Here is a 24,111-nt window from a genome sequence, read left to right as displayed (position 1 = left end):
CAGTCTGGGTTTCAAGGTCAAATATAGTACCTCGAAACGTTGTAGTGAAGATTTAAGTCTTCTGTTAATTTCTGTAAAATCTTTCCATACACAGTTTTATTTGATACCAACTATCATGAAACACATAAAAGACCATGCACTTGTGTTGACTGTCTGTGCCAGGACAGAGAAGGGGTCCTCATTGTCACCAGTGTCCTTCATGAGGCCACCTGGCCCATTCCTTGTGGAAAGCCAAGGGCTCTGACAGCTGGGGGTGCTAAGAGACAGGAAGCAAGCCAGCTCACACACCACTGTAGAGTACGAGCACTTCGCTTATAGTCTCCGAACCCTCCTCTTTGCAGTGACAAAGCTTTGAACTATAGAACCAGGCAGAAAATTCAGGGTCTGGTTAACTAGGGACTAAGTGGATACTTAACTCCATGGCATTTACCCATTACCCCAACCCCTATCCTCAAAGATCCCAGAATCTTGGCTTCTCGGCTAAAAAAATCTTGGAAATGGTACCAACCCAAGGACGTTGGCCAAGCTTTGAGAAAAGGCTGTATGATTATTATTATTTTTCAGAAATCTCTGGGTGGTTACAAATCCATTAGTAACAAAATCAGAAGATTAAAAAGAAACATAGGGAGTGCGTACCTCCAGTTTTCTGGCAAAAGTGGATCTAATGTGCCAGGCTGATGATTTTCTACCTCAGTTTAGAAATCTGCAGATCCAGTGTTGTACACTTGATGGACAGAAGAATAATGAACTTGATTCCTGTTAAACGAGGATGCTCCTCATCTCTAACCTAAATCTCTCTGACCCTTGGATCTGCCTCTCTGCTTGTGCCCCACAAGTAAAGCCAAAACTTATAGAGTAAATAACATTCCACAGAACAACCAGCCACTGGGAGATTAAGCATCTCATTTTCTTCAGAGATTCATTTGCACAGGTTTCTTTTAACCTCAAAAGCCCAAGGTTTTGGGACATTTTAAATGATTACAGGATGCGTCTACTTTAAACTTGCTAATTTAGTACCTGTCTGCAGGTCGGGGACTCAGGGCCGTGGATGGCAAGGAAGGATGTGCTCTGGGCCACGTCCCTAACACTGAACCTTGACACATTCACTGTGAGGTGTCAGAGCTATTTGTTACTAATAAAAAGCCGTCGGTATCACACACTACTTACCTTTCTGATAACTTAGAACAGATTCTCAGTTATTCCCATAAGGGCACCAATGTTCCACCCCTTGCAGGCCAGCAGTGACTTCCTGAGTGGGGGAGTGGGTAGAGTCACAGCCAAGGTGCTGGGAAGCCCATGAGACCGTCCACAAGGGACTGTCTTTTCATTTACATTTGCGTCCTTGGGAAAGAATTTGAGACACACTGGTTTACACCAATCCTCCTCATTTTACAGATACGGAAACAAGCAGCAGGGGGGCCACTGAGTTGCCCAGGCCATACAACCGAGGCAGTGGAGCTGAGGCTAGAACTGGCTTTCTTGGCTTCCAATCTAAAGTTCTTTCAACAGGGAAGAGTTTGCCACAGGTTTTAAGACAGAGGTTCACTAGGGTTATGTGACCCCTGAGAGGAAGGGTCCCTGCAGCAGGGGGAGGCCTGCACTCTGCCAAAAGCAGGGTTAATCCACCTGCATCATCCACCTTGAGATTTTTTTTTCCTTTTGGGGGGTTACGGCTCAAGAAACAAATAACTTGGGGTCTATTATATAAGTGGGAAATGCCAAGATGACCTGGGTTTTCCAGCCCTTAGATCCAGGCAAGTAACCTACCCACCCAGGACCTTAGTTTCCTCATCTAAAAAATGGGGGGTTTAATTTACACCTGCAAAGATCAAGTAAGACAAGAAACATGAAAGCAGGCTGAATGGAAGCTCATCAAACATAGGGTGGTATTATCATCGCACCAGCCTAACAGCACTTAGTGAGGAGGAAGGAAGATGACAGCTAAGGGGAGGACTTGGGTGCACAGAGGGAATGGGGTGACGGCCTGGCAGGAACCCAAGCAAAGGCACACTGGCCACAGGCCAGGCAACATGTGCTAGGCGGTGGCCAGTGGCCACCACATCTCTGACCATCCCCACTAGCTCCCATCTGTTTTTGAACTTCTACTTCTAGAACACCATGTACCGCCACTGGCACTTCCCCTACAGCCAATGTGGAAACCGCAGCCCCCCTCTAATCTCTGTGGCACCTACTCTTGCACTGATAATAAGTAACAGCATTTTTGAGTCATTACTGCGGGCAGGCAGTCTGCTTGACATTTTTTCTTATTTACCACAATGTCTGGCATACCATCAACTCTCTACAGTGAGGACATCAAGGCCTAGGAGGTTAAGTACACCCAAGGTAACAGCCTGAAAGGGGCAGGGCTGGCACGACCCCTCGGGAAGTCTCATCACTGAGTCTGCACCCTTGACCCCTACACCAGGTCAGCTCCTGGGTGACCAGCCTAGGAGGAGGAGTCAGACAGCAGAAAGAACATAAAATGCAGCACAAATGCAAGGTATTACTAAATACAAATTTCTAACCTTCCACATTGTTCCAGCAATTTCTCCTAAAGAACCTATGGTCCCGAATAATCCTGTAAACTGAAAAACTTATTTTTTTCCTGGAAATTCTGTTAATATGGAAGGAAGGAGTTCTGCTTTCCATTTGGCACTGAGCCTAGAGCACTGGTTGTAAAGTGCTTAGTTTGCAAATTATCTTTTAACTGGAAAATAAAGGGCAAAAGCTAAGAGGGACAGAAAAAAATACAGAGAGCTAAGTGCAAAAAATAACTGCTCCACCTTCTTCCCTGAAAGATCATCCTATGATCAAGCTGTCCAGTCACTATTCAACACCAAGAGCCACACAGAATGATAAACACTATGATGTTTATGTGCTATCTGAAGGTTAATATCTAGGAAATGTTGATACCATTTTGGAAAAAAGTCTGAACCAAATTAAAATCAGCCGTGCAAACAAAGATAAGCCAGAGATATGCCAAGTCATCCAGTCCACATGATTTTGTCAAATTTCGGAAGAAACCTTCAATACATTCAACAGTACTCTATAACACTGTTTAAGAGATGCTTCGTTTTCCTTCTGAGAAAGCTACAGGCTGAGTCTTCAGGCCATTCCCTAATTGCATCCCAGACCACAGACTCTTCCGTACCACACCTGGAAGCCAGTGAGCAGACAGTAAGTGCTCCCGGCAGGTCTCCCCACATGCTGTGTCTTTAATTTCACCACTGACAAAGCGGAGGGAACCCTCGGCAACTCAGGCCTGCAGGCCGATCTGACTCTGGTTCGCCTTAAGCCATCATCTCTTCCCACCGAATTGACAGACCGTAGGACTCCTTGCACTTTTCTGCCAATTTCTCAAACAAGGAAGGACAGATTGACAAAGCACCACAGGGAACCTGTCTGCAAGCACCCAACTCCCTTGCACTGGGTGGGCCCCACGGAGCAAATGCTGGTACAAGACCCCTCCACCTCCAATCAAGAGTAGCCAAGAAAGAGCTCCTAATGGAAACCTAATTTCCTCTCTCTTCTTTTTTCATCAGATTAGCTCAATGTTTATACAGCAATAGAGAGTTTCAGCACCCAGAGACCAGCTGCTTCCTGTCTTTCAACAAGCATCTTGCTTAAGTGGGGGAATCCTTCGCCATTCAGTCCTCCTGTGTGAGAAGCCAGAGCTCCCACCAGAAGAAAAGTTGTACTCGCCCCCCTGTGCAGGGCCTTGACCCCTTTTAGCACCAGGTAAGGGAAGCTCTCAGTGACCAGGTAAGCCCACGGGATGTAAACCCACGCATGCCTTCGGGCACGCTCACCCAGTCATGCATTGAGCACCTTCCTGGGTCAGTCTAATTGGGACCCTTACTCAGCACCCCCCGACTGACAGAGCACCTGAGTAAGGGTGGGACAAACAGGCCAGGGTATCAAGAACTTCAGTCTGACCCAAGCCCCTCACCCCTATTCCACTACATTTACCTTGCAATATAAATGAAAGGTTTTGTGATTTGGGGGTGCACATGCTTCTCATTTTCCAAAACTGCAATCTTCTCCTTTAAGACCCGGTTTCTCAGGCGGGACCACGTGCTCGCTCGCTGCTTGTTGCTCTACTTTCCCGCCCTCCCCTCCCTCCTCAGTGTTGCTGCGCTATTTTCACGCTGCCCCAGTTCTCCCCGTCTCCGGAATCACCTAAAGGGAGAAGAATCAGGAGGCGCACCCAGGGTGAAGGAAGCCACAGCATCTGGCAGGACCTCCTGCCCTGGGGAAGAGGGGCTGATGGAGACTCCTCTCAGCTGAGGAGCTCGGGGAATGCGAGGCTCTGAGCACTCAGTTCCTGGTTTGCAGTCACCATTTTCCTCTGTCACATCCTCGTGGTGTTTAATGTCAATAAAATGGGACCTGACTAAATGGATTTTATTTAATGGGGTTTACTACAACTGGAAGACCGAGGGATAGCACAGGAGATGTGCCCTGAAGAGTAGAGGCTGTGGGTATCACATTCTTCTCCCACACACAGTCCCAAAGAAGTAACTGAAAAAACTAATGTACAATTTATCATTGCTGAGGTGTGGGTTCGTCTCTCTTTGAGAAAATTCTGGACTGGAGAAAGACCCAGGAGTTCTGGCTTTTGCCTCATTTGACCCCTCTCTTCTGGTCTCTGTTTTAGGGCCTGGGGCCAAGAAACTTCTCGCAAGCAGAAGTCAGAATAAAGCCACACTGACACTTAAAACCCAATTGATATGTCTGTGTATATACGACATGCCTGCTATCCAATACAATGCCAACCAATAAAATTTAAAAAGGTGACAACACCGAATGTTGGTGCAGCTGTGGAGCAACTGGAACTCTCTTGTTTTGCTGGCGGGAGTGTAAAATGCTACAGCCACTGTGCAAAAAGGTGTGGTAGTTCCTTATAAAACAGAAGAGTGAATCCTAAGCTAGTACGTACAATTATACAGATGTACTTTTAAAAAAAGCCCCCCAAAATGAAATATACACCTAGTCTATGACTCAGCAATTCCTCATCTAGATATTTATCAAAATAACTGAAACCATATGTTTACAATTAACATTTACAAGAATGTTCATCTCTACTTTATTCATAAACAGGAAATAACCAAGCTGTCCATCAAGAGGATGCATAAACAAATTGTAGTATATTCATGGGATACAACGGAACATTATTCAGCAACAAAAGGCAACGAACTACTGATACATGCAACAGCATGGAATAATCTTTTTTTTTTAACTTTATCAAAAATTAAAAAAAAACATTTCAAACAAAACAATGATGAATCTTAAAAACATGCTCATGCATTAACCCGCTGCTCCCTGTGAGGGAACTCCCCCTGCCATGTGACAGGGCGACAACCCCGGGGACAGGGAAAAGAGCCTTTTGCTGGCAAAGCAGGGGATTCCACCTCTCACCCACCCTCCCTCCACTCTTTTTTCTTTCTTTTAAATAAGCTTTATAAAAGTGATATATGCTCATTTTTAAAAATTAGGAAATAAAGAAAAATAGAGAGAAAAATAATAATCATTCATAATCCCTCCTACCACTCCAAAATGGATACTTTTCATATTTTGATGCATGTTCTTCCAGACTTTATTCTATTTATACATATGAATACATATTTTATTTCAAGTTATTTGAGATATTTTATATCTATGCATATAATTGAACACGATTTTTCATATATTATTAAATTATGAATATTTCTGAATCACTAAAAAAAACCATGTTGAGTAACGGACACAAGAGAGCACATATTGTATGATTCCAGTTACATGAAGTTCTAAACAGGCAAAACTATCCTACAGTAGAAAAAATCAGAAAAGAGGTTTTCTTGGGGATGGCAGGGGGTGGGGGTATAGGAATAGGAGAGAAAACTTTCTGGGGTGATGAAAATGTTCTATATCATGAAAGCAGTTTAGGTAACATATGTGCATGCATTTGCCAAAGCTCACTGAATATTCACTTAAGATTTGTGATTTCATTGTATGTAAGTTTTTACCTCAACAAGGAAAAAAAACCCTAAATGTTGGATTATAGTTAATGATATGAATGCTGAAGTAGTTAGGGGAAAGTGTACTGACATCTGCATTAAAATGAGATGCATCAAAAATAAGATGCAGAAATTAAAATTCTTTCAACTTTTTCCTATGTTTGAAAATTTTCATAATACAACAATGGAAAAAGAATCAAGTGGTGAGATGTACTGTGAAAAGAAAGCAGAGCAAAGTGGTGTGTGTGTGTGTGTGTGTGTGTGCGCGCGCGCACTGTTTTAGATACGACATTAAGGAAGGCCTATTTGGAGGTGACAGGTGAGCAGAGACCTGGGGAAGCCCTGCAAAGACCTGTGGGCAAGGCTCAGAGGCATGAATGGCCTTGCTGGGTAGGAAGAGCAAGGTAGAGTGGCTAGGCCCCGAGCACAGGGCAGCAGGCAAGAACGGGAAACATATTCTCAGAATCCTTGCAGATCCTCAAATACCTTTCTTTTATTCCGACAGCGGAAATGGATATCTTGCCTGGATATGGGATTCCTGAGTTGCATTCTTATTTTTCCTCAGAGGTCTTTAGATGCAATTCTACCATCTTCTAGCTTCTTGGTGTTGCAAATAGGAAATCTGATGCCAGTCTGATTTCTTTTCCATTGTAAATAACTTTTGACCTAAAAGCTTGAAAATTTTGTCTTCATCTTAAGAGTTCAGAAATTTTACCAGGATATGCCTAGAAGTGTCTTTCCTCATAATCCTATCTATAACGTGGCCAGTCCTTTCTTCTTCAGGGAAATTTTCTTCTACACATTTAATAGTTTCCCCTAGTGGTAAGTCATTGGTGCTGTTCACCAAGGATCTCCAGCCTTCCTCCTTCCAGCTACACAGTAGGACTGCACTTGCCTGCCCCTCCGAAGTTGAGAGCGGCTTTGTGATTGCTTTGGCCAATGACATGTGAGCGGGATAAATGTCTGTTTCAAGCAGAGTCAGTGCACAATTCACCACATCACCTTACACTGCTGCAGTGACCAGGGAAGCAGGTTTTCAGATGACCCCCTGCACTCTTGACCTGCATCTGACACTATAGCATGAGGAAAAAATAAACTTGTTGAGTGAAGCTACTGAGCTTTTGGGACTGTTTGCTATTACATTGTAACCTAGTTCTAGCCTGTACTGACTGATATCCTTCCTCCACCTTTTTCTCTTTCTAGAACTCAGTACTAAAATGTCAAGTGCCTTGGCTCTACCTTCTAGGTCACTTATCTCCTCCTCCATAGTTCTATCTCTTAGCATCTCCTCTGGAGTTTGGCCTTTCTAACTCCTCTGGGCCCTGCCTGCCTGCCTGGCCCCTGCTTGGCTCAGAAGAGGGAAAGGTTGGTTGGCACTGGGAGTCAGAGAGAGGGGCAGTATGCATTTAAGCCACTACTTCCCAGAACCCTCTCTGCCTGGATATTCTTATTTCGCTCTCTAAATATACCTTCTTCCTTGTATCAATGACAATCTACACAGCTGTCATTTTCAATGTGTATTTCATACTGATAAAATAATATATTGAGCTTAGCTATTTTCTTTTGCTGGGTGTTTGGATTCTGAACTTTTACCTACTACAAAGATTCAGAAGGGCTCACTGTTCGCCCTCCACTCTAAGCACAGCATATTCCACTTCCAAAATATTTTTGCTGTTTCTGGATTCCAGACTGAGTGGAATGGGAGAAACTTAGACCAGGAGTCAGAAGAAACACGTTCTCCCAATGACTAGCCAGGTGGCCTTGCACCAGCCATTCAGGAACACTGGCACAGGGCCTGGCCTCCTGTTCAGACATCCAGCCAAGGATGGATGTGACAGTGCCCTGGGCATGGAAGCCCATGTGAAATGTGGGGGCCATCAGACCAGGCTTCATCCAGTACAGCTCAAATACACCAAGGCTTGCTGGTAAATCTGCCCGTATGAGGGAATTCACAAATACCCTTCTTCGGGCCAGAAAGTGAAACATGAATTGAACCTACTTAATATATTTTGTGGACTCTAAGATGTCATCAATTTTAAGACATGCACCATTATGAACCTCCAAGAAACAAAAAAGCTGCCAATTATAATTTTAAGATGTGAATTAAATATATGACACATCCTGATTTTGGAGGTGCTAAATTGTGAAAAATATGTGACTTAGAATCAATGAATATGTGAAAAATGCCAGCATGAATGTTTGAAAAATACTTAGGCTGAATCCCAATCACATACCCAATAAATTTATTCTTGTTCACTCACTGCAAACCAGAACAGGCTCAGCAAAGATATCCACAACTAACAAAGGGAAGAACTGCAGGGTATGCACGTGGATGTGTGCATGACGGCATAAAACTGACCCTGTTGCTACGGTATGTCCAGGCTGCAATCCTGGCAGGTGGCACTTCAACAGCAGAATTCCAGCCAAGTGAAGAATGGGATGAGCATTTGCCAGAAGCAGGCGCTACAGTTATTAGTTGGTACTGTTCCCTCGGACTGTCTAACTCATCTTTTCCAAAGAGAGGACCTGGAAGGCTGTGAAGGAGAGACACAATGGGGGTGGGGAAAGGGACATGATGGTCTGATAGCCAAGGCCAAGTAAGTGCAAATAAGAAGTGACCACCTCAGTGTATGAATCAACTATTGGCCAGGAAAGATGAAAGTCAATTCATAATCCCCTGGTTCCTGGCTCAGTCTGGAATCCAGAAACAGCAAAAATATTTTGGAAGTGGAATATGCTGTGCTTAGAGTGGAGGGCGAACAGTGAGCCCTACTGAATCTTTGTAATAGGTAAAAGTTCAGGGCCTGGCCTCCTGTTCGGACTGTTCAAGCCCAGCCAAGGCTTATAAACTTGCTTGGGCAAGTTTAGGAGCATCCAATCATGACTCAAAAAGCATCCAAGTAAAGTCTCCAGAGGAACATTAGGCTTTTATTTTGGAGGTGTCTTAAAAGGGAGACTGTTGAAAGAGGAAGACTCTCCTGTATCCAAAGGGCTGAGCCAGAATTTCTTCTGGTTCTTGGATAACAGGGATCCTCTACAAGCTAGGCAATGGGAGAGACAGATCTGGGCAGGAAACACCTAGTTATTTAGCTGGCTGGCATGTTTCCCCCACACATGGCTCTCTCACTTTCATTCCAATCCCCAGCGCACCACACACATGCCTCTTATACCCAAACCCACAGCTGCTGCTTTTCAGTGTTTGGACGATGCCGGAGAACACTCTAAGAGTGGGGCCAAAGACCATGTCCCCTCAAAAGAAAAAGGGCAACAACAAAAACCAGTCTTTAGGCAGAGGGATTTGTGGACTGTCTCAGCATTAGCAACAGGAAAGTGCTTCACTTCTTCCAATTCCAGAGGGACTGTCTCCAGAGACGCTGTCTGAGCAGGACGCCAGCCACGCAGGTCTCGCCTCCCTCGAACAGGTGCCTCCACTGACTTTCCCAGAGAAACAGGACTGTGCTTGGAGCTGTGTTGCAGACTGGTTTCTTCCCTGGATATGAGGTCTTTATTGATATACTGAGGAATCCCAACCTTCAACTAATTTGTCTTTTTTATAGAGTGAGTGTGTGTCTGTGTTTGGAGGTGGGTTAGAAGAGAAAATGAGAGTTAGGAAAGGGAAAAAGACAAAGGAGGAAAGTTCCACACAGAATATTTACAGGACCAATTGTTTATTTCTGGGCTCCTGAAGGTATTGTCCACTCCACTGTCCATATGGCTGACAGGATTTTTCATTGACAAGAAAAGAAATGCTTGAACATACCACTAGGTCAAGTTTAGCGTAATATTTGGCTCACAGGCAAATGGACATGACATTCAAGTCTAAGTGACTGCTCATACTGAATAAAACCACTGGCCTTGCACTGTGTAACCTACATCTATTGATGCTGACAGCCATGGCCTTCATGTCATTGGCGGTCTCCTAAAAGGCTCCAATGATAATCCCAGGATGCAGAACATGTGCTACTGTATTCATTTTCCAAATCTATCACCCTGCCTTGGGCCCTGGCTCTCAACAAACACTGCAGGCTGAGCTGGCCTATTTGGCAGAATGAACGTTGGCTGCCTGGCTGACTTCCTGCCTGGGCCTAGCAGGGTATCCTCTGTGCAGCTGCACCTCCAAGACAGAAGCAGATGGAGGCAGGAACCCAGAGGACATGGTCCTTTAGAGAAGAGGCTTTGGTAGAAGGCCACAACTGCTTTGAAGTGCATTTGAAAAAGAAAGAAGCCAAAAGAATTGAATGGATTTGTCTTTAAAGCTCAGCAGCAGTACATAGATTCCATCCCGTCAAAGGGAACCACCAGGGTAAATCATCCATGACTATGAGTACCATAGAGAAAGAGATGGAAAGACCCTACAGTGCTATGAGGTAATAACACTGAGTCAGAGAATTTCCCAGAGAGGTGCTCTAGACACAAGGCATGACCTAGAAGGACCATCAATTCTAAACTCCCTAAAACAGTGCCTTATCCAGGCATGTAAAGTGTGCTCATGCATATCGCTGTCCTCTACCTCTGGTTCAGATTACTTGAGTCTGGTAGATAAGAATGGGAGGGGAAGAAGGATAGAGCAAGGATGGGAGAAGAGGAGAGGCCAACATGGAAGCAGAAACATGGCAACACCTCATAGATTTTTATTTATGATAAGAGTACCAAGGTTAAGAAAGTCAAGGATCTCCTAACGATAACAAGGAGTCAGGCTGGCTGGAAAGCAAAAGATTTGTGATATGACGGAAGTTTAAAATCAAGCACAGGCAAGTGGACAAAATAGTAAGCCAATAAGCATATCTATTCTGGACCTTACAAACTAAAGATTTATGAAAGAAAAAGACAAAATAAACTGGGAATTCCTTCTTGGCCTTTATCTTTTACACTGAAGACTATTTTTACATTGATTTTGATAATTCCTCATTTCAAATACCAGCATGTTAACTTCCCAAAATAGTCTCGCATCAGAAAACTAAATACTGGCAAATATCACTTACTGAAATCTGTGGAAGATAAAAGAATGACAAAACCAGCAGCTAAATAGGGGAGAAAAAGTGGATTTAGACTCAGAACTCTAGCATTCAAATGCTGCCTCTTTCACTCACTACTTATATGGCTAAAGGCAAGTCATCCAACTTCCTTGAGCTTCCATTTTCTCATCTGTAAAACAGGAATAATTTTACCACCCTAGCCATTAAATGAGAAAATATAGTAAACAGATAAATGTTATAGGAGACACGATTATTCTATTAAAGGATAAAACTTAAAAAGGGGGAGATAGCAAGGGTTCCCTGGCCCTACTAAGGATTAAGAAACATGGCATCCTCTCTTGGCACACAATTCAAAATGGTACTATTTGCCATATTCAAGTAGGATGAGCAACTATATCAATCTAGTTAATCAGTCTTTCTGTGTCTGTCAGTCCATCCATCTGTTCATCAGTCCATCCATCCATCCACGTACTAGTTTCTAAGTAGTGAGGAAATATGGCAAAACATTAAATATAATTTCTACCATCAAGGAACCAGTGATCTATTAGGGAAGAGGAGAGAAGAAAAGACCACAGTATTCTCATTCTTTTTGCCACTTTCATAGACTAAAGTGGCTGGCTACTGAATGTAATACACAGCTTCTTAACCTGGACTTTCTTCAAAAGACTTCAGAGGATCCATCAATCTCCTGAAATAATATGCCAAGTTCTGGGGTAGGTATATTTTTCTGGGGAATGGATCCATAGTTTTAGATTGTCAAAAGGGTTTGGGCTTATAACCAGAACCTTATGTGTAACAAAAGAAAGATTACATAGAAGGTTAAAATGTGTTCCAGATATCAGGGGGATTCCAAGGGAGGAAAAAAACTGAACGAGGCTTTCCAGGGCCTCTAAGTCATGATCAGGGTCATTTAATACCTGCTAAAGCAAACTGGAGGACCACTGAAAACAAGTTCCATTAAACAAACTTTCCCTCTCTACTGATTCAGCACTATTCCCCACCTTAGAAAACATTCTCTCAATCCCATCTACACCTCCAGCTACTGCTCCATTTATACCTTCCCTTTTACTGTGAAGCGATCCAAAAAGTTGTCTGCAATGGCCATCTTCACCTTCTTTCTTTCCATTCCCTCTTGAACCTGATCCAATCCCCAAAACTGCCCTTATCAAGGTCGTCAATGACCGCCATATGGTAACATCCTAAAGTCAATTCTTGAACAATGAGCAGCATCTGAGAAAGGTGATTCTCCACCTCCAAGTGCTCTCCCTGCCAGGAAGAGTGCACATTTGCTTTTAGGTCCCCTGGAATATCCCTCTCTCTGACTTCTGCTTGTCTCCCTCTTACCTCCTTAGATGACTCGTCTAAAACATCCACCACCCTCAACCCACACCCCCCGACAATGCTGTATTTTCTTCTTAGCTCACCATGGTTGCATCTGCTGTCTGTCACCCCCATTACAATATAAGCCCCATGAAGGCAGAGTCTGTTTCTTTTACTGCTATATCCCTAGAGGCTGGCATAGAAGAGTCTTGAAAATATCTGCTGAATGAATGAATATCACACCTCATGGTACTGTGCGAAACGGGCCCAGCTGTATAACCAGAAAAAGAGAACAAATAAAGCCTATTTCAGACTGTTGCTTTAGTCCCTTCCTGGTGGAAGCTACCCTTACCATCTAGGGCTCCAGCAGCTGCCAAACCACATTAAGGGAGGTAAATAGGACGGTGAAGCCTCCAAACTGTGCCTGAGACAAAACTGTCGGTTAAAAACCCACTGCGGTCTTACGCTGCTTCCTGCCCAACCTGGGTTCTGATAAGGCGTGAGATAACATGCACACGTGCATGTGCACACACTGCAGGCACCATGGCCACCAGCTCTGTGGTGTGCACTGGGCAGAAGGGGATCTGCTTTGGTTGCTACCTGGGCAGGCCTGGCAAGTAATGGGGGCAGAAAAAGGTCAGCGCCTGCTCCCCACGCCATGCTAAAACCAGTCACTCATTCCTGCTACCAACAAGAAAAGGCAGGAGCTCTCCAGACTCCTCCCCACCCACCCCCACCAGGAAGGGCCTGGAGATGGGGGAAGAGCAAAGAGCAATGCGGGGTGACCTGGGCTTCCTCCCCAGGCAGGCTGCTGGCAAGAGACCCAACAGCCATTTCCTAAACAGGGGGAGTTTCTGAATGCCTCCGCAGTCTAACAGATACATTACCTTGAAGCAATTTTTTTATCATGGAGATTTTTCAGACCTACAAAAAATAGAGAGTAATATTAATGAGCTCCCAAGATGCTCATCATTCAGCTTCAACAATTATCAACTTGGGGCCAATCCTGTCTCATTTATACCTGGGGTGTTCATGTCTTGGTTTGCCAGGACAATCACAGGTTAAGCCTACTGTCTGTCCAGGTGTAATCAATAGCTTCCTCTTTCAGACTCAAACTTGCCTGGGATTGGACAATAAATAACATGGCCACCTGATCTCTTCTCCCACCCACTCCCCTCTGCCCTGGTTTATTTTGAAGCAAATTCCAGACATGATTTAAGTCCATCCATAAATATTTCAGGGTGTGCTATCAAGTATTTTAATACATTAACTTAAGAGCACGGTGTTGTCTCCTCTCTCACTCTTGCTGTGGGCTGTCACGTTTCATGGCAAGGGTGGGGTTGCAGAGGGCACCGGTGAGACTGTGTGCAAAGCGCCAGCAAGCGAGCCAGACTCCTCCACCATAACCCCTGCTGACCCCACTGCGGCCACCATATCACACGGCCTCCACAAAGGAGGTCTAGAAATAGTCATGGGCAACCGGACAGCAGAAGAGACCTCAGCAGGCGGGGCTCCTAGAAGGAGCAGCCTGAGTTCGAATGCTTCAGAGTGAAGGAACTCAAACCTCAAACCCATCCCCAAGAGAATAAAATTGCACCCTCTATCTCTGCTCTCCAGATGGTATCACTGCAAGATTCCAGAGCAGGCGAAAAGCAAGGACATTCTCAGCAACCTACCTTCCCAACATTTTACAGATAATTGGACAGAATTTCCTCTTTTGAGCCCTTAGATGAGAAGATCCTAGGAAGCTCACTGGTCTATGATCCAGCAGCCCCACTTCCAGGTATACTTCCCAGAGATAAAGGTCAGTAAGAGGACAGGATGAGGCTGTACACCATGGTAGTGAGCTGCAGGCAGCCTCGATGATTCCAGGGGGACAGTAAGTACCATGGAGAGGACGGACACTATGAGACTAGACGCAACCTGCATTCTCAATGGCCTAAATGTGTGCACCGGGTAGATCTGAGAAACAGTGCTGAGGAGCAAAAAGAAACAACAGGCTCTACAGCACAAAGCCATTTAGTTAAATTAAAAACACGCACACAAAGCAGCAATTCAAAACACACCAGTAAAAGAATACACACCAAACACTTTCACATGCTTACCTCTGGAGGAGATGGGGATGGAGAATTGGAACTAACTGGAAAAATAAATGTATGAATGAGTACAGTCAAGAAAGCAGCCCTGCCCAGACTAATGATAGTGTGTCACGAACTGAGGAACAGCATTAACTCAGCCCGCTGCACCAAAGGGAGGTCCAAAAAGAAAAAAAGAGAAAGAGAGAGAGCCAGCAAGCTCACTGTTAATAGAAACCAGCAGACAGTCAATGATTGTGGGAAGAAGCCTGGCCTCAATTTGTTAATGCTTTTTCACCCAACTAGATAGATAACTGGATGGCAAATGGTCTAGCACATGGGAGAAGGGCAGGGGGAATGAAAAAGGAAGCCTCACCCAACCCATAAAGCCACAGAGAAGGGGATCTTCCTACTGTTCACACAGGGAAAGGATATGATGGATGGCAGAGTGTGGGGTTCATTGCTAGACCAATGCAGAGCCTGCATCTCAGAGGAGAAGGTGGAGGGCCTCAGAATGGTGGCCTGGGACTGCTGGGTATGGGAGTACCTGCTTCTGGTTGGGTGATCCACGTCACGGCTCCGTTCACATTTCTTATCTGAAAAAGGAGGGGGTTTGATGGGACAATCTAAACCTAACATTGCTTCCTGCTCTAACACTCAATGCTTATACAAAGTGTATGGTGAGTGTGTGTGTGTGTGTTTATTGTCCAGCACAGCTAATCCTGTGTATTAAACGGTGTTAATGATCAATTTTGTGCATATAGCAGTGGGTAGAATTTTAAGGCTAAATTTATTTTCTCCATTTTACCGAAGGATTCCATGTGCCAGGCATGGGGCTAGGCACTGAATGGCATTCAAGACAGAAAGCGCTCCTTCATGGAGCTTAAACTGTGATGGGGGATACTGACAGATAGGCACTTATAGTGCATCATAATAAGTACCATGCTAGAGACAGGAACAAGGAGCCAAAGGGACCTCATCTATATTTGGAGGCCAGGAAGCTGGGCCAGTGAGGGTGTCAGAAAAGGCTTGGTGTAAGACGGGAAGGCTAAACTGAGACCTAAAGGCTAAGCTAAAGCCAGCCAGGTTGTTGGGGGAATAAGAGAAGGGAGAAGAGGGTTCCAAGAAGAGATGGGACGGCATGTGCAAAGGTCTTGGTGTGACAGAGAGACTGGTCTTTCAAAGAACTGAAAGAGTGTCAGTGTGGTGGGCTCAGGAAGGTTGACTTCTCTCAACAGTCGAAGGGTGCAGTGGACTGTTTGGAAAATTCTTTTCCAAAAATGGCCTCAGGACTCCTCCCAGTCCCACGTGCACCCCCAGGACATTGACATCCCCATCAGGCTCTTGAGGTTCTTTTCCTCCCCTTGAACCTGGGAGGACTTGTGGTGGTACTGACCAACAGAGCACAGCAGGGAAGCTACGCCTCTTGAGGCCAAGTCAGACCCAGCTACAGCTGCTGCTAGGCTCTCTCTCAGGACACTAACCCTGAGACCCAGCCACCCTGCTGTGAGGAGCCAGGCCACAGGGCGAGGCCACACAGAGCCCTGGCTGACAGCACCGGCTGAGGTCTACGGACAGCCAGCACCAACAGCCAGACATAGGAGGGAACCAGCCTACACATGACACCAGTCCTCAGCCCTGGAATTTTCCAGCTGAGGCCCCTGACACATCATGGATCAGAGACAAGCCTTCCTTGCTGTGCCCTGGGTGAATTCCTGACCCACAGAATTCATGCACACATAAACAGTTGTTTTAGACCTCCAAGTTTTGGGGTAATTTGTTACACAGCCATAGTACGAGAACAAATGTATAGATAAAGTATAGTATATTTACAAAATGGGAAACTTACAGCAAGGCGAATGAAAGATCTACAACTATATATAACAATATGGACGACTCGCACAAACATAAAGCAGCAGACACAAGAATACAAACTATGTGATTCCATTTACTTAAAGTACAAAACAGGCAAGGCACAGCTACGCTGTTACACAACAGAATAGCAGCTACCCTTGGCAAGGGGCAGTGACCGCAAAGGGCCACGAGACAGGTCTCCTGGCAGGCTGGTTATAGAGGTAACCACACACTCACGATGTAATAGAGGCACTTTTCCTAATGTATACTAAACCGCAATAAAAAGCTTTTTTCTTTTTTTTTTTTTTAAGGTTGAGAGGTAGTGTGGCAAAAACAAATGAAGGCTGAAGAGCTAAGCAGGGGTCAGATCTCATAGGGCCTTGTAAGACACCTTGGGGATTTGGGGGGACACCATTCCAGAAATACTGTAAAACTACTGAACAATTCTGAGCTGGACTTACATTTTAGAGATACCAGTCTGGCCATAGTGCAGAAAATGGATTGGGAAGGGGTGGTCTGAGTGCTGGCAGAGCAGTGGGGTGGGGTGGAGGGGTGGGGGTGACTGAAGTCCTTCAGGCCACAAGCGGTGTGAGGGGAGAGAAGAAGGCTGAGGCCAGGCTCCCCTGCCGTCGGCCCCAGAGCCCCAACCCCGAGAGGGCCCACGAGAACTTGTTATTAGTTTAGAAGTGAGAGGAATGGGTGGCGGAGGAGTCAACAACAAAACTCAAGTTTCTGGCTTGGGAAACAGGGTAAATGATGGTTTTCATGGAGATACAGATCCTAGAAGAAGGATGGGTGGTTGGAAAGGAGGCAGAGATGAAGATGATCAACTTTGGATTTTTCAGATTTGAGGACCCTGCAATACACAAGAAATCTGGTGTGAGATAGGGGGCCAAGGCTGAGAGGGTAGATCTGAACTGAAGATGTGGATTAGGCTACGGATGGTGATAAAAGCCTTGGGAAGAGAAGAGCTCACCCAGGAGAATGCAGAGGAATCCAAATCTGAGCCCCACGGGAAAGTAACAATAAAGGGACTACATTAAACACTTGTGGATGCACAGGAAGTAAAAGCAGGCAGGCAGCTAAGAATAACATTTATGATACATAGCTCTGGGGGCCACAGCAAAAAGAGAGAGAGAAAAAAAAGTCCTGAAACTATAGATGTCTCTCTGCAAAGCAACTTTTCTTGCCTTTCTGTTTTGGCTGGAAAGGAGGTAGTGCTACTGAAAGACACCTCATGACTTGGCTAAACTTAACGCAGACCTGTAAAACTATGGGCCAATTAACACTGTTCGCTTCTCCGGCCAAAGAGCAACAGAAAGTACCATTCTGCTGACCTTCTGCAGCTCCGACGGTTCTCCTCAGTTAACAGCTTGATTCCATCCATTCCCTGAACAAAGTAGGAGGAGACCCTCATGGTTATGAGTACACCCAAAATAACTTTGTGAGGTAGCTATGGGGCCTTTTCACAGACAAGGCTAAAGACTCACAGATGCTGGTCAAGGAGGGAGAATGTTCTCCAGCCTTGGCCACCGGTCGGGATTTTAAGCTTCAATTAGGGCCATCACATTCCACGTCCTGGAGGGGGCGGGTACACGGCTGTAGAAGTGGTGAGAGGGCTTGCTGGACAGACCCCAGCCCCAGCCCCACCTCGCTCACTGCCTTCACACACATCCGGGGCTCTCTTCATCCAAACACCACCCTATAAAAATGTATCACTGGTCTATAATTTTTTGGACTGGCAGGTAATTGAATCTGGCTTTCCTGGGCAAAACCAATCATCCGGACAATCTGCACCCAAGAACACTGGGCAGGGATCAGAGCCCACCTTGGCCGCCCAAAAAGGGTGTCTTCATGCAGGCGCAGCTGCCCCACTGTCTGCTCTCCACCCAGCTCGGGACAGGCCTAGCTGGCAGTGGCGCCTCCTGCCCACCTGGGGACGGCTTTTTCCAACCACTCAAGCATATTACAAAATGTTCACCAATTCCAACTCCTCCAGCTTAGGGCTTTCCAGGCTTTTTCTGAGTGTTTGGGAAATTCACAGGCACTCAGGACTAAACTTTGGGGCCTATTTTATTTGACACTCCCCCCCCAAAAAAAAAAATGCAGAAAATTTTTTTATTTTTAAAATATGTTTCCAGAACAAAATACTTACCTATCAAGACTTCTTTTTTAAACACATAAATGAGGTCAAATCATCTATACTATTTTGAAATCTGCTTTTATGTTTTAAAACACATTTTCCCTCCATGGAAATAATATAATCGCCCTCATCTCTTTTAAGAAACAGTCATATACTACTCTATTATACAGATATAATTTATTTGGCTAACTTCCTAAAGATAGACATTTAGACTGTCTCCAGTTTTTTAGTATTAGAAATAACACTACAATGAACATCTTTATACATTTATCTTTGTGCACATGTCCAGTTACATTCTTTGGGTAAATTTCATGAAGTAAAACGGCTTAGTTAAGACATGGATACTTCTTATTAACTACTACTACTAGTGCTGCTGCTACTACTACTATTACAAAAGTAATTCACTCTGGGGATGGGGCCCCCACCTTGTTTCACGCCTCTAGGGGGCAAGTCTGAGAACCCTGCTAAGGCACTGTGGAATTTAGGCTATAGTAACACATCCTGTGAAGTAAAACATCATCCTGTGGCTTGATTGTAACCCTGACATTAAAACAAAATTTGATGAACACTATCAACCTGAAAACTTTTTAAACCACTTGTGTAAAAAAAAAATCAACTAGCCATTCCTAAAAGTGATATTTTTACACCCTGAAGTCTTATCAGTAATGTTTCTTACTTCTGCTTTTGAAATCGTGTTAAAATTGTATAAAGAATACTGTTCAGTATTAAAGAGAAATGGAGAGACCATGGAAAAAAAAAAAAAAAGTAATTCACGATCTTAGTCCAAAAAAAATTCAAATTGTACAAAAGGATATAAAGGAAAATGTAAAAGTCCCAATCTAACTCCCCAGAGGTAATTACTGATAACAGTATCTTCTATGTCCTTCTGCAAAGGACATACACATTTGACAATCTCTTCCTTGGCTAGAGCCCTTTTCCTGATTCTGTGTTTTCCTCTTTCTTGGTTTACTCCCTTCCCTCATTAAGGGGGAGCACATCTCCAGGAGCTTCCTGAGAAAAGATTATGTTTTTGAGACCTTGCATATCTGAAAGTCTCACACGTCTGTGGGTGGGGAGCTGGTTGACTGGTGGTTTCCGTGCAGGGTGAACGGATGCCAGGCTGACCTACCCCCTTCTTTGTTGTCTTCACAGGCCACAGCTCACGGTTCTTCAGTTTACAGGTGTCCTTGAAAATGCGGATTGTCATTTTGGATATGTGACCTTTTACTTTTTTGCCTTCTAACTGGATCATTCTCATCAGCAAACACACTGATATTTCTCCCATTTTGGAAAAATGCCTTCTCTTGACTCCACTACCTCTGACAGCTAACTCCCCATTTCTTTGCATCGTTTTGCATCAAAACTCCTCTGAGATGTTATCTATACTTACTCCCTGCCTAATTCCTTCCTTTTTTAAAACACATTTTTATTGCGAAATACAAATATATACAGAACAGTGATAACTTTCAGAGTACGGTTTAAAAAGCAAAGTGCAAAGGAAAGGCTAAACTTGCTTATAATTGTGCCTAAGAATCTCCCCGAGTGCCTCTTTGTTGCTCAGATGTGGCCCTCTCTCTCTAGCTAAGTAAGCCACCTCAGCAGGTGAACTCACTGCCCTCCCCACTACATGGGATCTGACACCCAAGGGTGTAAATCTCCCTGGCAATGCGGGATATGACTCCCGGAGATGAATCTGGACCTGACATCATGGGATTGGGAACATCTTCTTGACCAAAAGGGGGATGCAAAATGAAATGGAATAAAATTTCAGTGGCTAAGAGATTCCAAATGGAGCCGAGAGGTCACTCTGGTGGGCATTCTTATGCACTACACAGATAACCCTTTTTAGGTTTTAATGCATTGGAATAGCTAGAAGTAAATACCTGAAACTATCAAACTCCAACCCAGTAGCCTTGACTCTTGAAGACGATTGTACAGCAATATAGCCTACAAGGGGTGACAGTGTGATTGTGAAAACCTTGTGGATCACACTCCCTTTATCCAGTGTATGGATGGATGAGTAGAAAAATGGGGACAAAAAACTAAATGAAAAAATAGGGTGGGGGGGGGGATGATTTGGGTGTTCTATTTTACTTTTTTTTTTTATTCTTATTTTCACTTTTTCTGGTACAAGGAAAATGTTTAAAAAATAGATTGGGGTGATGAATGCACAATTATATGATGGTACTGTGAACAACTGATTGTGCACTTTGGATGACTGTATGGTAAGTGAATATATCTCAATAAAATTGAATTAAAATTTCTACAAAAAAAAACATGAAAGAAAATCTTCATGATCTTGGGTTAGGCAAATTTTTCTTACATACGTACAAGCCAAAAGCAAAAATCTATAAATGAAAATAACTGATAAATTACTCTTTCAAAATGAAATGTATTATTGATACTAAATGGATTTATCTAATAATAATTATGCTGAGTTAAAGAAGTAAAAAAAAAAAAAAGTTATAGAGCAATTTTCAAAGAATGTTATGGGTTACTTGCCTACTTCCTTTCTATCTCTTTCTCCCTGAACCCACTCCGCCAGTCAGACTTCTGCCACCACTGCTCCACCAAAACTACTCACCTAGTTTTGGTGAATAGCAAGTTTTCCATGTTGCTAAAACTATCAGTCAATTTTCAATCCCTACCTTACTTGACTTCTCCGCAGGATATGCCAGAACATCCCTCCCTCTTCTTTGACAGGCTTTCTTCACTTGGCTTCAACGCTGCACCTCTCTTGGTTTTCTTCTTCTCCAAGGGTTGCTCCTTCTGTCGTTGATCCTCTACTGTTTTCTTCCTACATTCTCTCCCTTCTGAATCTCAAGGCTTTAACTACCATCTGTGTTTTTGCCTTATCTGTGCTCTAAGAAGTCCTTCCCTGCTCCAGTGACACCATGATAGTCTACGTTTTCTTCTACCTATTCATACTCTTATCTGCAATTCTTAGAGCCAGATGAGTTTTGGAATTCAGACTTTTCCAGATGTAAGAAAGATGAAGTTACATAATATCCCTGTCAACATCCAAGACAGCATCACATAACTGTACTCATAAATAGTTTTGAAGTGAACCACCAAAGGCAAGTATCACCGATGGATGTCACTTGACCAAATGATCAAACTTAACAGAACTAGTGGTGGAACTACCTGACATTAGTGTGTCTCCTGACATGATACAACGTGAGCACACAGCAACAATGCTCATAAAATCATCTTGCCAGAATGTTTAAACTGTAACTCATCAACCCTCTAGACCTAAGTTTCTATTTATAAACAGATATAAGGGAGAGAGGAGAAGGTTCAGTGATACCATGAGGAAACAAACAGACAAATACAGAATGAGGGACATTTTGTAAGTCAATTGGTTCTGGTCTTCACAAGAAGGCAATGTCTGTCTGTCTGTCTCTTCCTCTCTGGCAGACAGACATATAAAGATACACATAGATACAGACACATCAGGAGAAACGGAAAAAACAACCACCAGATGCAATGTATGAACCTTGACTAGATCTTGGTTCAAAAAAAGTCATCTAAAAAGGATATTTTTGGTCTAAACTCAAAACATCCCTCAAACTAGAATCTCTTTAAGGTCTGAGCAGAAAGCAAACAGGGTTGGGGCTAGGAAGAGGATCTAACAGGTACCCCAACATGCTGTATCATGGGGAAGCCCCCCTAAAGAGGGAGAGGAGTAGAAGGAAGGAGGGGCTGGGCCTGGAGTGGGGCCTCTGGCACGTCTCGCTGTAATGCCTGGGGAGGGCTCTGCTCGCAGATGGCTTGAAGCAGGTGAAAGATGTATCCCAAATCAGGAGAATGGTTATTCTCAAGTCTGCTGTTTAAGTGAGGGAACTGCCTATATATTTTTCCTTTCCCCTCCAAAGTTATTTTACTCTGAATAGATGCATTTAGCGAAGTGGAAAGTAAAATTAAAGTTTGGAAATCAATTTAGAATCAATGATTCCCTGTCTTGTGTTCGTATAGGGCTTTGTTTCTGCCAGTATTTCAAAACTTATCACAGTCTTTTTTCTTTTTGTTAGAGCAGTTGTAGATTTTCAGAAAAACTATGCAGATAGTACAGAGTTCCCATCTACTGCCCCCGTCCCACTGCCTGAATTCTCTATTTTAACAGTTTGCATTAGTGTGGTGCCTTAGTTACAAGTGATGAAACAATATTATAATTATACTATTAACTATAGTCCATAGTTGACATTAGGGTTCTCTCTGTATTGTACAGTTCTATGGCGTTTTTTTCCCCCTCTTTTTGTCCTGGTAACATATATATCACCTAAAATATCCCATTTTACCCACTTTCAATTACACAAATCATGATGTAAATTACATTCAGAATGGTTTCATGATCTGTCTTGCATATTTTATGCACATGTTTTCATCTCCCACACTAGATTGTTCCTGAAGGCAAACAATATGTCTCATTTATTTCTGTATTCTCCATAGTAACTCATAATAACAGGTATTCAATAAACATATATTGAGTGAGGAAAAAACATTTGGGGATAAATAGGGAAATCTGAATATTGACTGGAAATTAGATATTGTGAAGCTATTGTTTTATACACAGATAAATGTGACAATATCAGCAATTTATTTCAAATGATTCACCAAGAAAAGGAAAGACACACACACACACACACACACACACACACACACACTTATATTAAGCAAATATAGCCAAATGTTAATAAGTGTTGAATTTAGGGGGATCCACTGTACTATTATTTTAATTTTTCTGAATGTTCGGAATTTTTTATAATAGCAGTTTGAAAAAACTCTGCAGTGAAATATATGATATTCACATTAAGTAGGATAAATAAGTAATTATAAATAGCTTCACACAGCTCAAGTTCTGCTGCCACATGGATTATGAAAAAGCTTTTGGTTGTCAGAGCTTTCTGTACTTCAGATTCGTGGATAAAGGATGGTGGACCTGTATAAATTCTGTGTTGTTACTGTTCTCATTTAGGCCTTTAATCCTTCTAGAGCCCACACTGTATGTGTTATTAAGTGGAGATCTGATTTATTTCTTTATATCTAGCAAGTCAATTCTATCAACACTATCTACTAAGCAATCCATCCTTTCCCCACTCATTTGTGGTACCCCTTTATAGCAATTAAGTTCCCACATATAGTCTGAGATCTTTACTCTCTTCCATTTGTCTGTTACCTGTTCTTGTACAGACACCAGATTGTATTTAGTAGTATGGCTTGGTAGCTTGCATTATTTGGTGCAGAAGTCTCCTTTCTTTTCTTGTTTTTTTTTTTTTCTGAAGGTTGACTTAGTTACTCCAAATAAAAGTTTCTCAAAAAAATTCAGTTAGAATTCTGAATGGGATTGTACTTGTAGCAGAGTGTGTTTTCCAAAGAAAGCTGCACCAATATATATCTCATCCCACATGCTCTTTGTGATGCTGCTGTCTCTCGATCGAGGAGTGGGGTCTACGTTCCGTTCTCCTCTCTCCCACCTTTGCACCTGCCTCGACCACTAGAATAAGGAAGAGGTGATGTTGTATGCCTTCCAAGGCTAGGTCATAAAAGGTGATATGGCTTCCATCTTGTTCCTTCTTGAGACATGCACCTTGGGAATTCTAAGCCAACAAGAAAGAATTCCAGCTAACTTGATGGCACCATGCTGGAAAGATCGTGAGGAAAGCTTACATAGAAATACGGATGCCCAAGAAGCCCACCTCTACCAGCACCCAGCTATTTGAGTCTTCCCAGACCAGGCACCAGGCATG

At 43.5% G+C, this 24,111-nt stretch overlaps 1 protein-coding gene and 1 long non-coding RNA gene across 4 annotated transcripts in view; both read right to left on the bottom strand.

The window, feature by feature from the left end:
• Positions 1–24,111, bottom strand: part of ZNRF1 (zinc and ring finger 1) — a 123,557-nt gene that overhangs the window by 14,450 nt on the left and 84,996 nt on the right. The gene's annotated exons all lie outside the window — the stretch shown is intronic.
• LOC119518458 lies at positions 12,404–14,941 on the bottom strand. Its single transcript, XR_005213778.1, has 4 exons — positions 14,915–14,941; positions 14,398–14,432; positions 13,180–13,216; positions 12,404–12,563 (listed from the first exon to the last, which is right to left on the bottom strand). It is a non-coding gene; the product is annotated as an uncharacterized LOC119518458 (long non-coding RNA).

This window comes from Choloepus didactylus, chromosome 22 (genome assembly GCF_015220235.1).
Source record: "Choloepus didactylus isolate mChoDid1 chromosome 22, mChoDid1.pri, whole genome shotgun sequence".
NCBI classification, from domain to species: Eukaryota; Metazoa; Chordata; class Mammalia; order Pilosa; family Megalonychidae; genus Choloepus; species Choloepus didactylus.
This window is presented reverse-complemented; position numbering and strand designations above follow the sequence as displayed.